We start from the raw sequence: 12,767 nt of genomic DNA on the forward strand, positions 1-12,767 counted from the left end.
GCTATAAGAAAGAAGACTAGACACAGAGAGAGACACACACAGCAGGGGCAGTGGGGGGAGTGTGATACCATGTGGCTACCTACAAGGAAGGAATCAACACAACAAAGACCCCAATTTGGACTTTCAGCCCACAGAACTGTGAGAAATTTTTTTTAAAGCCACCCACTTGTGGTATTTCTGTTACAACAGCAGTAGGAAACTACGACACTAGATATAGAAAGACCAGGAAGAGCAAGGAGGAGTTCAGGGCCCTAGTTATCTCAAATAGACAAGTAAACAAATAGGAACATAGACACAAAAATAAAATAAACCCTGCAAGAGAGTTTCTCCTTGATAGCAACTCTGTGTAACCAGAGAATCCCCCTCTTTGCCTATGTGGAGAGAGGGGGATTACCCCTTCCACAGCACCAGCACCATCTAGGTGTCCTGGTCCCATCATCTGTTCGGGACATTGAAGGGTTGGGCTTCCACAGGAGGTGGGTAGGAGGGGAGGTTCAACGGAGTCTCCAAGCCCAGTGTCAGGCCCCTGCTGGGCCAGGAGGTCTTGGCTCTGATTAACACCGAGCTGGGCCAACTCAGGGCTAGAGTTTGTTCTAAGAGCTGGGTGCTCCCTGCTCCCACCCTTTCTTTCTGTGCTAACTCTTTGGCAAGGAGGGAAGAGGCGGAGCTGGAATTAAGAAAGAATTATATATGCTTCCAAATCTTTATCATTGTGCACCTCTATCCAGGCTTTTCAAAGCACAAGAGTCAAAGCTGTGACCTCTTTGTTTTCTCTGTCTTAGTCATCTACTCCTGCTATAACAGAAATACCACAAGTGGACAGCTTCAACAAAGAGAAATTTATTTTCTCACAGTCTAAAAAAAAACAAAACCCATTGCCATTGAGTCAATTCCAACTCATAGTGACCCTATAGGACAGAGTAGAACTGCCCCATAGGGTTTCCAAGGAGCACCTGGTGGATTCAAACTGCTGACCCTTTGGTTAGCAGCTGTAGCACTTAACCACTACGCCACCAGGGTTTCCATCTCACAGTCTAGGAGGCTACAAATCCAAATTCAGGGCCTCGGCTCCAGCTGAAGGTTTTCTTTCCCTGTCAGCTCTGGAGGAAGTTCCTTGTCATCAGCCTTCCCATGGACTCAGAGCTTCTCCATCCAGGAACCCCGGTGATATGTGTTTCCTCTGTCTCTCTGCTTGCTTCTTGCTTTTATATCTCAAAAGTAATTGGCTTAAGGCACAATCTAATCTTGTAGATTGAGACCTGCTTCATTTACATAACTGCCAGTAATCCCAGCTCATAAACATCATGGAGATAGGATTTACAACACATAGGAAAATCACATCAGATGACAAAATGGTGGACAATTACACAATACTGGGAATCATCCCCTAGCCAAACTGATAGATATTTTAGATGGGACACTATTCAATCCATGACATTCTGGTTCTGTGCTAACCGCAGCCACTTACACTGCCGGCACCTCTGGCCCAGGTGCCTGGTCGGAGGGCCCTGGGTACATGCAGTGCAAATCAGGAAAGCAAAAACTAACACCAAGGGACCCCCACGCTAGTTCTCTGAGCCCACCCAAATAGACCCTCTGGGGCAGTGGTTCTCAAAGTGTGGTCCTTGGAACTGCAGCACCAGATTGTCTGGGAACTTCTTGTTGTTGTTAGATGCTATAGAGTCAGTTTCTACTCATATTGACGCCCACGTGACCGAGTAGAACTGCTCCGTAGGGTTCTCTAGGCTGTAATCATTATGGAGGAGCCCTGGTGGTAGAGTGGTTAAAGCACTTGGCTGCTAACAGTACAGTTGGCAGTTCTAACCCACCAGCTGCTCTGAAGGTGAAAAATGTGGTAGTCTGCTTCCATAAAGATTTACAGCCTGGGAAACCCTATAGGGGAGTTCTACTCTGTCCTATAAGGTCACTGTGAGTCGAAATCAACTCAGAAACTGGCAATGAGTTTGGTTTTTTCATCTTTAAAGAAACAGATCACCAGGTCTTTCTCCCACAGAGCCAGAAATTGTTAGAAATGCGAAGTATTGACCCCATCACAGACCTACTGTGATGGAAACTATGGGGTGGGGCCCAGTGATCTGTGTTTTAGCAAGCCCTTCTCGTAATTCTGATGCAGGCTCAAATTTGGGGATTACTTCTCAAATATCAAATGTCTTCCCACATTTTCACTGGCTGAAGTAACCATTCGAAGAGAGGACAGAAGAGTAAAGAGTTATCAGATTTCCTCGGTCCTTGTATTTAGTGGCTGTCAGGTGGGCTGTGTAGCGAGCCCCTGTCTCTGTGAGCCATTTCATGAGAACCTGGTGATATCGAGGGCTGCAAGCCAAAAGCCTTTTAAACTGGAAGCTCTCTTTTCTCACAGCAGCTTTGTGTAGTGGGTAATGTTGTTCCCAGTTTTCAGGTGAAAAAACTATCCAGAAAATTAAGGGCTTTCCTAAGTTTAAGGCCAACTCCCTTCTCTCTGCAATGCCATGCTGCCCCCTGGTGGCTCTTGCACAACAGTGCAGGCCCAACTTCAGAACACCTGTGTGTGCATCTCAGCCCTGCCACTAGCCCTGAGCCACAGACAAGGGGTTTCACGTCTCTAAGCCTGTTTTCTCACGTGTAAAATAGGGGTAAACCTGACTCACCTACCTCACAGAGCTGTGTAGAGTCAAATGGGAGCGAAAGACATGAACCTACACAATATTCATCTTTTAATTATCCCCAGTTGTGTGTGAGGGGTGGTGGGAAGGTAGTAGGCATGTGGGCAAGGGACAGTGACCTAAGAGGTGTAGAGAGGAGGGAAAGAAGGTACATGTTGCTGTGACACAGTGTGAATGCGGGAGTTTCTGAAGGGATGTCTTAGTCAAGACCCTTTTTTGACTGCCTGTAAGAAAATTCAACTAAGACTAGCTTCAGCAAAAAGGGGTGGGGGGGGAAGAGCTCACATCACTGGAAATGACAGGGATAAATTCAGAGACTCAGTATCACCTGGTTTCTAGATGGCTGGGTGGATTGATAGATACGCTTCTCTTTCTTGGAAGCTCTCCTGTCCTGCCTCAGAAGGGCTTCCTCCATGCGAAGACACAGGGAGCTCCAGGCTTATTATCCACATGTGGCAATCCGGCCAAAAGAGATCATTGTCCCCTGTAGGCTTCCCTCAGGAATAGATTCTGATTGGCACAACTTGGGTCACATGTCACTCTTTCAACAATCATTGCAGCAAGGGTGACTTCATCCACAAGAGCTGAATTGGAGGCTTGGAGAAAAAGAGCACTCAGACACTTCATTTTTGTAAAGTTGGTATTTATTGCAGAAGACTCAGAGAATCCCATTTCTACAGAACATTCCCGGAGCTATCAGGCTGGGGGATGTTCGCTAAGCAGCATTCCCAGCTTCTCCTCATGCCCTCAACCTTGTACAGAAACTTCAGCACCATTTCCTGACGTGGTTGTAAAAACTGCCTTTAGGAACCCACATCACCTGACTCTAACCTCTGGGTTCCAGGTACAATTTCTTCTCGGCTACGAGCCCTCTCTTGCTATATCTCCCTCTCATGCAGAGCCATGTTACTACCAGGTAAGGATGGCTGGTTTACCACCCTCAGTCAGTTTTCTCCTGTTTCAGGAAGAGGGGGTACTGAACACAGTAAGCCTGGCCAGGGCCCCCAGCATCAGGGGACAGGGGACAGGGCTCACCTATCAGCCAGCCTGCAGTCACAGGCCTGCCACTGTGTCAAGTAGGAGTAAAGCAGTATAGCTGGGAACACCACCAGGGCTATGTGGACTGGCCATCTCCTTCCTTTGCAACGAGGCGCTCTGAACTTACCGAGCCCTTTTGCAACCATCATTGGGTTCAGTTTGATTCTCCCACTTTGTGCAGCTGGCTTCCTTCACCAGTTCCACGAACAAGAGCTTCTATGACCAAGGCCAGGGAAGAGAAGGCTATGGAATTTTTTGCCAGAGAATCCATGGAACACATGAGTCAGCTGCCTGGGCGGAGTCCTGGGTCCCTGTGGCAGGTTGGCCAGAGAGGAGGGGCTGCCCCTGAAAAGACAGAAGGTAGGGAAAAAACCCAGACTGGGGTACTGAGAGCGCAGGACTCTTTCCTCCTACCCATCAGGGCCACAGGCAGGAGGCCAGGCCCAGGACTGAGCACAGGCTGAGTTGGTCCTTGTCCTCCAGGCATAGACACCAGTGAGACAGTGATGGTGCAAATCCCCCAGCCAGACTTAGCGTGCGTCCTCAAGGACGGAGCAGGGACCAGTGCTCCCTCTTGGCTTTCCCCTCCTTCAACAGCCGCCCTACCCAGGGCTGAAACTGGCTTCCCCTCTGCTTTGTATTTCTCACCCCATGTCTCAGCCTCCCATTCATCCTCCTCCTGATACTTCTAGTCAAGCGAAGATGCCTGTGCCCCACTCACCCCCACCCTGCTGGCCCAGCCACCCCTCACCTCCAAGGAGCAATAACATCAATAATGATGATACTACTATAGTGAAGTACCTCCTGCAGGCTAACACTATTCTACACGATCTCATTAATCCTAACCTTATATGGTAACCAGTGGCCATGGAGTCAACTCCAACTCACGGAGGTCCAATGTGTGTCAGCATAGACCTGTGCTCTGTAGGGTTTTCAATGGCTGGTTTTTCTGAAGTAGATGACCAAGGCTTTCTTCCAAGGCACCTCTGGGTGAATTATAATCACCAGCCTTTTGGTTAGTAGCCGAGCACATCAACCATTTGTGCCACCCAGGGACTCCAAAGCTGAAGACAAAGGGTACTGAATTCCCACACATTCTAAAAAGAGGTGCTTGACTACCTATAGAGAATTGTCTGGGAAGGGGTAAACCAAAAAAACAGTCCAGTGACTTTATCTATTCCTCACCCCCAGGGAAGGAAAGGCCGGGGAATTGCTCAGGGCGGGAGATATGAGTTGGGAGAATGTTGGCAGGAGCCCCATATGTCCCCACCCCCACCCACCATGGAAGGGGAGGGCAAGATGATCCCCCACCATACACCAAGTGAGGGGAGCTTTAAAAGGACCACTCAGAGAGCTTGGGTGCTGCCCTGTGAAATCGGGGAGAGGCAGGAAATGGTTCCTGACTCCCACCTAAAAAACATCTACAGGTGAGAGACTGGCTGCCCCAACAGCAGATGAGGAGAGAGGGCTGCGAGGGAGTGAGGCTGCACTTCCGCCAAGGGTGGGGCAATTGCCTGGGTCCTGTAGGCCAGATGTGGACCCCCACAAAAGGGGGCCTGCCCACAGGACAGAGTGACCCAAACAGGGAGTTGGCGTGGAGACTCCCGCCGGAGGCCGGGGACTGAGGCGTGAGCGTTGTTGACCAACGGAAGGAGGCGTTAGAGAAACTGCAGTCAGAAACGCAGCAGAGGCGGCTGTGACAGACCCACAAAGTTACCCTCCACCCCAGCGGAGTCAGCTTTTGGACATCTAGCACCCAGTGAGGACTCCAAGACAGGTTACAAACACACAGGTCGAGTAAGACCTTTGCGACTCTTTCTCCCACCTCCCGCCCCTCCTTATAAAAGCCAGAGGAAAGACGGAAAGGAGGGGTGAAAAGGCAAGGTGGGAAGCAGTGATGAGGCTGCCCACACACCGCTTCCCCACTCCTGAGGCAGGAACAACTTTGAATGAGATGAGAGATTGAGCTTTGAACTGGACTTTTCACAACCTGAAAGTTGAGACCTAAGAGTGTTCAGAAAGGCTATGGGACCCGCCAAGATTTCATCCAGGAATAGAGAAGAATGATCGCAGTAAGTGAGCTTATTGGGAAGCATTTGGAAAGAATAAAGTCTTGTTTCTAATTACACTGCATCAAATCCTGTGCATTAATAAACTGGTTGATCAGTAAATGCTTCCATACACCAGGCACAGTGCTAGACATGAGGGACACCGCAGTGAACGCAACAGCTAGGGTTCGTCTAGCCCTTATGGAGCTCGCATTATAGTAGAGTTCTAGGTCTTGTGCCGGCCCAGAGCTATGTCTCCCCACCGGCCCTCGGGAGTAGGACTGAGCCCTGGCTATATTCCTCAGATAGTGGCTAATGGACAACACTTGCTTCGCAGGCTTGGCATGTGCAGTCTCAGGGACCTGCCTGTTGTGTCTGATCTCAAATACTCAATTCATCCATCCTCCTGCATCAGAGCTAAACTCATCCTCCAGGATTTGTGTGAATCAGAGTCCTACATAAATACCCTACCACCAGTCCCCTCTAGCAATTCTTTATCCCGCAACTGTCCACCATATAAAAGTTTGTTCATCCATTCAACGAAAGTTTATTGAGCACTTACTCTATGGCAGGCTCTGTACCAAATAAAGATGAGGATGACATGGTCCCTTAATCTGAGTAGTTCACAGTGTGAGGGTCAAGAGAGGGAATGGAAGAAAGGTGAAGCCTAAAGGGAATAGTCTTTAAACAGATTGTTACAGTACAGTGTAATACGGACTATTATAGAAGAGTGTAGTAAGTACTATAGGGGATTAGAGCAGGGAACACTTACCTGTGCCTGGGGCCTGGGGAAGATGTCACAAAGGAGGTGACATCTGAGCTGGGTATAGAAGGCTCCTAGTGTCCTTTGCCAAGAGACAGAAGAAACTGAATGAACAAAAGTGTGAAAAGGTATGGTGAGATCAGGAGACCTGGGCAAGCACATGTCATGTGGGCAGCACTCCTTCATTCTACCAGCAGAGAGTACTCTTAGTAAACTGTGCAAGACAGAGGAATGGATTTGGTTCCATAGAAGGGAAACTAAACCAAAAAAAAAAAAACCAAACTCTTGCCTTCAAGTCGATTCTGGCTCATAGTGACCCTATAGGGCACAGAGAACTGCCCCACAGGATTTCCAAGGAGCACCTGGTGGATTCGAGCTGCCGATCTTTTGGGTTGCAGCCTGAGCTCTTAACCACCTCACTACCAGGGTTCCAGAAGGGAAACTAGTGAGTGCTTTATCTCAAGTTTGGTACTGTGGTCAGGTTTTCACCTAAAATATTTGTTAGCAAATACAACTCACCACAATAATCAGTTTTTCTAAATGAAGAAGGAATGTGCACTTCTCCATTAATACAACTTCAATGTCTCCTGGTAAAATATTAGCACTGGCCTTATTATGCTACAGTGTAGTCCGCCTGTTTCCAGGGTAACCTCTCAAAGGCTCTCCCCATTAGCTGCAATTTCTCTGCCTGAGCCATCAGACCTAATAGCCCCTTGCACCTACAGCTTTTTATAACCTTGAGTTTCTCTCCAGGTAACTGGACCAAAGGCTTTATTTGTCTTCATATAGCCAGGGATATCCTTGCCCAGGGCACAGACCTGGGCCTGTGGAACGGGGCAAGTTACAGAAAATGCCAAGAAAAAAAGAGGCTAAGGTCAAATCGTGAAGGGCCTTGTGTACAAACCTAAAGAGTTAGGACTTCTTCTGTGGGTGTTAAAGGAAGTCAACACACAATTTGAAGCTATGGAACCAGTTTTATTTGCCAGAAAGAGAAGTTTGACAGCAATGGGAACAAACTGAGGCCAAGAAGTCTAACTCAGCTTTTTCCTCTCTTGTGGGGCTGCCCATCATTAGGACAATGTGACTTCATCCTGAAGAGGAGCAGAGGGGTCTGGCTTCTTCTCCAGCAGGCCGTTGTCCAAACATCTGGCACTCTGGCCTTGGCAATCCTGCCACCCCAGCCTCTCAGGCCTTTCCCCTGGCAGGACCACTCTGAGTGGGGCCTAAATGGCCGGCAGGGGGAGCTAAAGGACCGGTGATTGAACAGTCCCAAGGCTTGCTCAGTCCCTCCGGGTTACGTGGAGGAAAGAGAAGACCGTGCAGTTTGCAGGTTCCAGGCTCCCGCTCAGCCCGATTACCTTCCTTTGCTCTGACCTCAAATGAGAGGCCAGAAAAGAAAGGGAAAACTTTTTTCCTCAATCTTTGGGGGAAGAGAGGTACTCACATACATTTTTTAAAAAGCTCTTCTCAGTTTCTTGAAAACGCTTTCACTTAGCAAACTCGATAATTTCCTGATCAAGTCTGGATCATACATTTGTATGTTTCTAAACTAGCACCTTTTTCTGTGCTGCAAACAAAGGACACTCATCAAAATAAAATAACATGCCAATACTGAGCACGAGTCAGAGCTGACTTTGACCTGGTAATCATTCACAGCCTTGAGAATAATTCACACGCTAAAAGACATATTTATGAATAGACTTGCCACAAGTAGTATGTAACTAGGAGAAGGAAAGGGTTCCCAGCAACAGTCTAAATGTTCAGTACTAAAGGACATTAGCAAACCTTGAACATCATCATCAGGAGCTGTATGTTGTCGTTAAAATGGTAATTAGCATTTGTAGTAAGATGTGGTAAGAATATAGAAATGCCTGTCTTGTCTTTCCAGCCCTGGTGGCACAGTGGTTAAGAGCTCAGGCTGCTAACCGAAAGGTCAGCAATTAGAATCCACCAGCTACTCCTTGGAAACCTTAGGGGGCAGTTCTGTTCTGTCCTATAGGGTCTCTCTGAGTTGGAATCTACTCAGTGGCAATGGGTTTGGTCTTATTGTTTGGGCCTTAACTGGAGCTTTGACCCATTCCTGGGGACAATTTCCCCAGGGCAGACTGCAAACATCTTCCCTCTTCTGAGAGACAAGATCAGTCTCCCGAGGGGTCTTGGCTTGGTTGGGGTTTTAATTGTTCAGTTGCTTTCTTGTTTTAGAGAATAATAACGATTATAATTGCTGGTTTCCATATTTCAGTATTCTGGCATATTGTGCAATTCTTAGATATTAAGCTATTAGCATTTTTGTCACTACAGTAGCATTACTTCAGTTTTTTTTATTTGAAATCTCATTTATACATTGATATGTACCCCAGAATTACAGCTTATATTAAAAATTCCAATCAAGCAAAGCTTCCCTCTATTAGAAAATATCCTTTTACACTTCTATAATCCACAAAAGGAGAAGGAAAATGCCAATCAACAAAGCAAAGCCCCTATTGCGAGTGCAATTCTTATTTTGAGCAAGTGGACTAGGGACATTCCAGTGCTGAAAGCAATACCTGTTTCCCCACATTGTAATTCCTGTCCATGGATGAAGAAACTAAAGGAGACAAAGACAGCTTAGACACACGCTCTGCAAAGCAGAAACTAGAGCTCACCAGTAACAAAAAAGATTGCAGTCCCTGAATAAAACATCCAGAAGCATCTCCGAGTTACCAAACAAGAAATGGGGTTATTTGAAGACGGAGTCAGCTGGCTCCTTACTCTCCCTATCTGGGCATAGAATTAGAGTGTTTTCAGCAGCATGAAAAACATCTACAAAAATGCACTCATAACTCAAGAACGGCACCATTGACGTAGTTTGCTTTTGAAGACGGCAATTTTTCTAATCAATAGCCTTACATCTTCATTTTTTTCAAAATTAATTACATTTTCTTTCTTTTTATGTAGTGTTTAACTTGCTTTCTGAATAATTTCATTCATTTTTTGGAGCCCTGGTGGCATCATGGTTAAGAGCCCAGCTGCTAACCAAAAGGTCAGCAGTTTGAATCCACCAGCCGCTCCTTGGAAACCTTAATGGGGCAGTTCAGCTCTGTCCTATAAGGTCACTGAGTCTGAACCAACTTGACAGCAGCGGGTTTGCTTGGAGTTTTTTAATTCATTTTATTTACCAATTTAGATTAGAATAATAATGTGTGTTTAATTTGCCATTTTTATGTTTTACTTGGTGTTCTGGAGTGTGTTTCTAAATTTTTTATTCAGAATACATCAAATACCTAGTTTCAGTGTTTTTAATGTTATAAATTCTGAAAAATTTTTACACAGGATATAGGTATTCATCCCATATATTAATAATGCATGAAACAACAAAATACAGGTATTGACATTTGCTCCCACTTAACAGTCACTACGAATTAGCCCTCCAGGCTGGACTGGTTTTTCTGTTCCTATTAAGTTGTAGGTACACTTAGGACAGAACTTCTGGTGAGGAAGGATGAAGAATCTGGGAGGGCACCTGGGAGCCTGAGGAGCAAAGGATGTGAAAGAAGCAGACCTGGAAGGACTGTCAGTGGGTCAGCCATTCATTGTTCAGGGGGTGATGGGGCTGAGAAAAGAGGACATGCAAAGGGCCTTAGCCAACATCCGGGAGGAGTGGTAGAACCTAGCCCTTGCCAGCTGACCCTTCAGTCTGCACACTATCTACGTCCAAGACCCGACCAGTCCCTGTTCAGGACTTCCTGTAAGTGCAAACTTCCTTCTCTTTTCTCCAAGGGCCCCACCAGTTGATTACCCAGTAAGCAAATCCTGGCCAGTGGCAGTTGTCACACTGACACAGTCCGGAAACACACCCATGAGAACAGCTCTCCATAGCACCCCTTGAACAATTATAAAAACGAAGCCTCTGGATACCTAGTGAGGTAGTACAGCACCTGGGAGAATAAATTGATCATAAAGGTGGCAAGGGCAGGTTTATGCCAATGGGCCAAAGGAAAATAGCAGAATGCCAAATAGTATACTCACCATGAGTATAACAGGGTAAAAGCCTGAGTCTTCCAGTTGCCATAGAGTTAACCGTGACTCAGGGTGACCCCATGTGTGCCAGCATACAACTGGACTCCGAAAGGTTTTCAACGGCTAACCTTTCAGAAATAGGTGACCAGGGCTTTCTTCCCAGGTGCCTCGGGGTCGACTCGAACCTCCAATCTTTCACCTAACAGCAGAGCACGTTAACCATTTGCACAGCCAGGAAATCCTAAAGACAGAGGTACAATGAAGATAATATGGAAATAACTATGTGAGAATGGTAGAGTTTGGGGTTTTGTTTTGTTTTGTTTTGTTTTGTTAGTGTCACAACATCTTTTCAAAAAAAAAGAAAATACGGACATTCTGGGGATGGTGGAGGGAGTGGCATGCCAGGAAGCAAGTGGTTGTCTGAGAGATAACTTTATTCTGGGGTCTGCTGTGGAGCCCATTTGAGCTCCCTTTCCACAAGGTCGGGAATCTTTCAATTTCACCTCAAGACTGGGGTCCCTCAAGGACTGGTAGACAAATCAAGATTTCATTTTCAGGATGGAGAGTTCATCAGACCCAGATGATTTTACCTAGCACTCCACAGACCTGTGAGATTCCACCGTCTCCCCGTACAACAATGAAGAAAAACAAGATCATCATTTAACTCTCTATTATAAAAAATTCCTATTATTAAAAAAAGCCATTGCCATTGAGTCGATTCTGACTCACAGTGACACTATAAGACAGAGTAGAACTGCCCCATAGGGTTTCCAAGGAACAGCTGGTGGATTCGAACTGCCAACCTTTTGATTACCAGCTGAGCTCTTAACCACTGTGCTACCAGGGCTCCAAATTCCTGTTATAGTGTGGTAAAACATCTTAAGATAAAGAATGAAGAAAATGATCAGATTTTGGGGGGGAAACCAGTGTCTTCAACAGAAGAAAAGTGTTTGAAATTTCAAGAAACTTTTACACACGTAGGCGTTACCCAGCTCAAGTTCTGGGTTCCGGTCAGTGTGACTCCGGCCAATAAAGACAATAGCAGGTGAGGGACGAAGAGAGAATGTATTCTGAGCGTGTGTACAAGCTGAGGCAGAGATGAAAGCAGGCCTCAGATTCTGCCTGTCTTGGGTTACTCTGAGGAAGGAGGAAGTTCTTAACAAATCCTACAAGTACAGGTTCCTACATCTTCTGACATACTACACATGTGCAATACAGTCCTAATCTCACGTCTCATTACCCTGTTAAGTCTCCACCTAGAGAATGATTTTTACTATGTTAATGAGCCCTTTTCAGACCTTTGGACTCAAGATTCTGGTGCAGGAGTAAATATTTGATAGTTGGCCTCTAGTGGCTATTGTTCTGAAAGTTTAACAGGGAATTGCTGTTTTGTTTTTAGCAAACTTTGTGTTAACTAGGCTCTTTCAGGACATTCTGATGGTATCGTAGTGAATTTGAAGAAAGTACATATTTGAAATATACCTTCAAGAATATTAGTGCATGTGAACCTAAATCACTTGATATTGGGTAGTACAATGCTCTCCAAAATGATTTTGTCAATGAGAATCTTCCCTGACAAAAATCAAAGGAAGGGGAAGCAAAATTGGTGAAACAGATTCAGGAGACGAGGCTAAAACTAGTCAAAATATATAGATCAAAGAATGACCTGTCTCAGTTACAGTTGCTAGTAAAAGAAGTGGAGAAACTGTAGCCAACTACTGCTTTCTAAGTTGCAGTCAGCTATGTCTGAGGAGAACAAGAAACTAAGACTTACTGACTTGATAAACCACTGTGGGTTAGATGACGAACTGCTACACTACAACAGACATGAAGAAGAATTTATAGCTGTTTAATTCATAATTTTTTTTTCAGAATTAAGCATGACAACTTAATTAAAAGATGCATGTGTATTTTAAAGGGAAGTTATAAACCATTACGGGTTAAAGGGAGGTATCCTGATGAATGTCAGTTTAGAGCACTCTGTTACGTAAATATAAACTATTTTCTAAAATAAAAATTCATTCTTTTGTATAAATTTGCCAAAGAAAACTAGACATTTAAAGAAACATAAAAAAAAAAAACTTAAATTGTGTTTAAAAATAATGTAGATAAAATCTAAAATGATAAAATCATGGAAGAAAAAATAGGAACAATGCTAGGAGCCCTAATAAATGGCATAAATAGTATACAAAACATTACTAACAATACACAAACACCAGAAGACAAACTAGATAACTGGGAGCTCTTAAAAATCAA

The 12,767-nt window shown here is 45.3% G+C and overlaps 1 pseudogene; it reads left to right on the forward strand.

Annotated features, from left to right (window-relative positions):
* The first annotated feature begins 10,098 nt into the window (after positions 1–10,098).
* LOC126071485 (swi5-dependent recombination DNA repair protein 1 homolog) lies at positions 10,099–12,364 on the forward strand (annotated as a pseudogene).
* The last annotated feature ends 403 nt before the right edge of the window (positions 12,365–12,767 follow it).

This window comes from Elephas maximus, chromosome 3, assembly GCF_024166365.1.
Source record: "Elephas maximus indicus isolate mEleMax1 chromosome 3, mEleMax1 primary haplotype, whole genome shotgun sequence".
In the NCBI taxonomy this organism is placed as follows: domain Eukaryota; kingdom Metazoa; phylum Chordata; class Mammalia; order Proboscidea; family Elephantidae; genus Elephas; species Elephas maximus.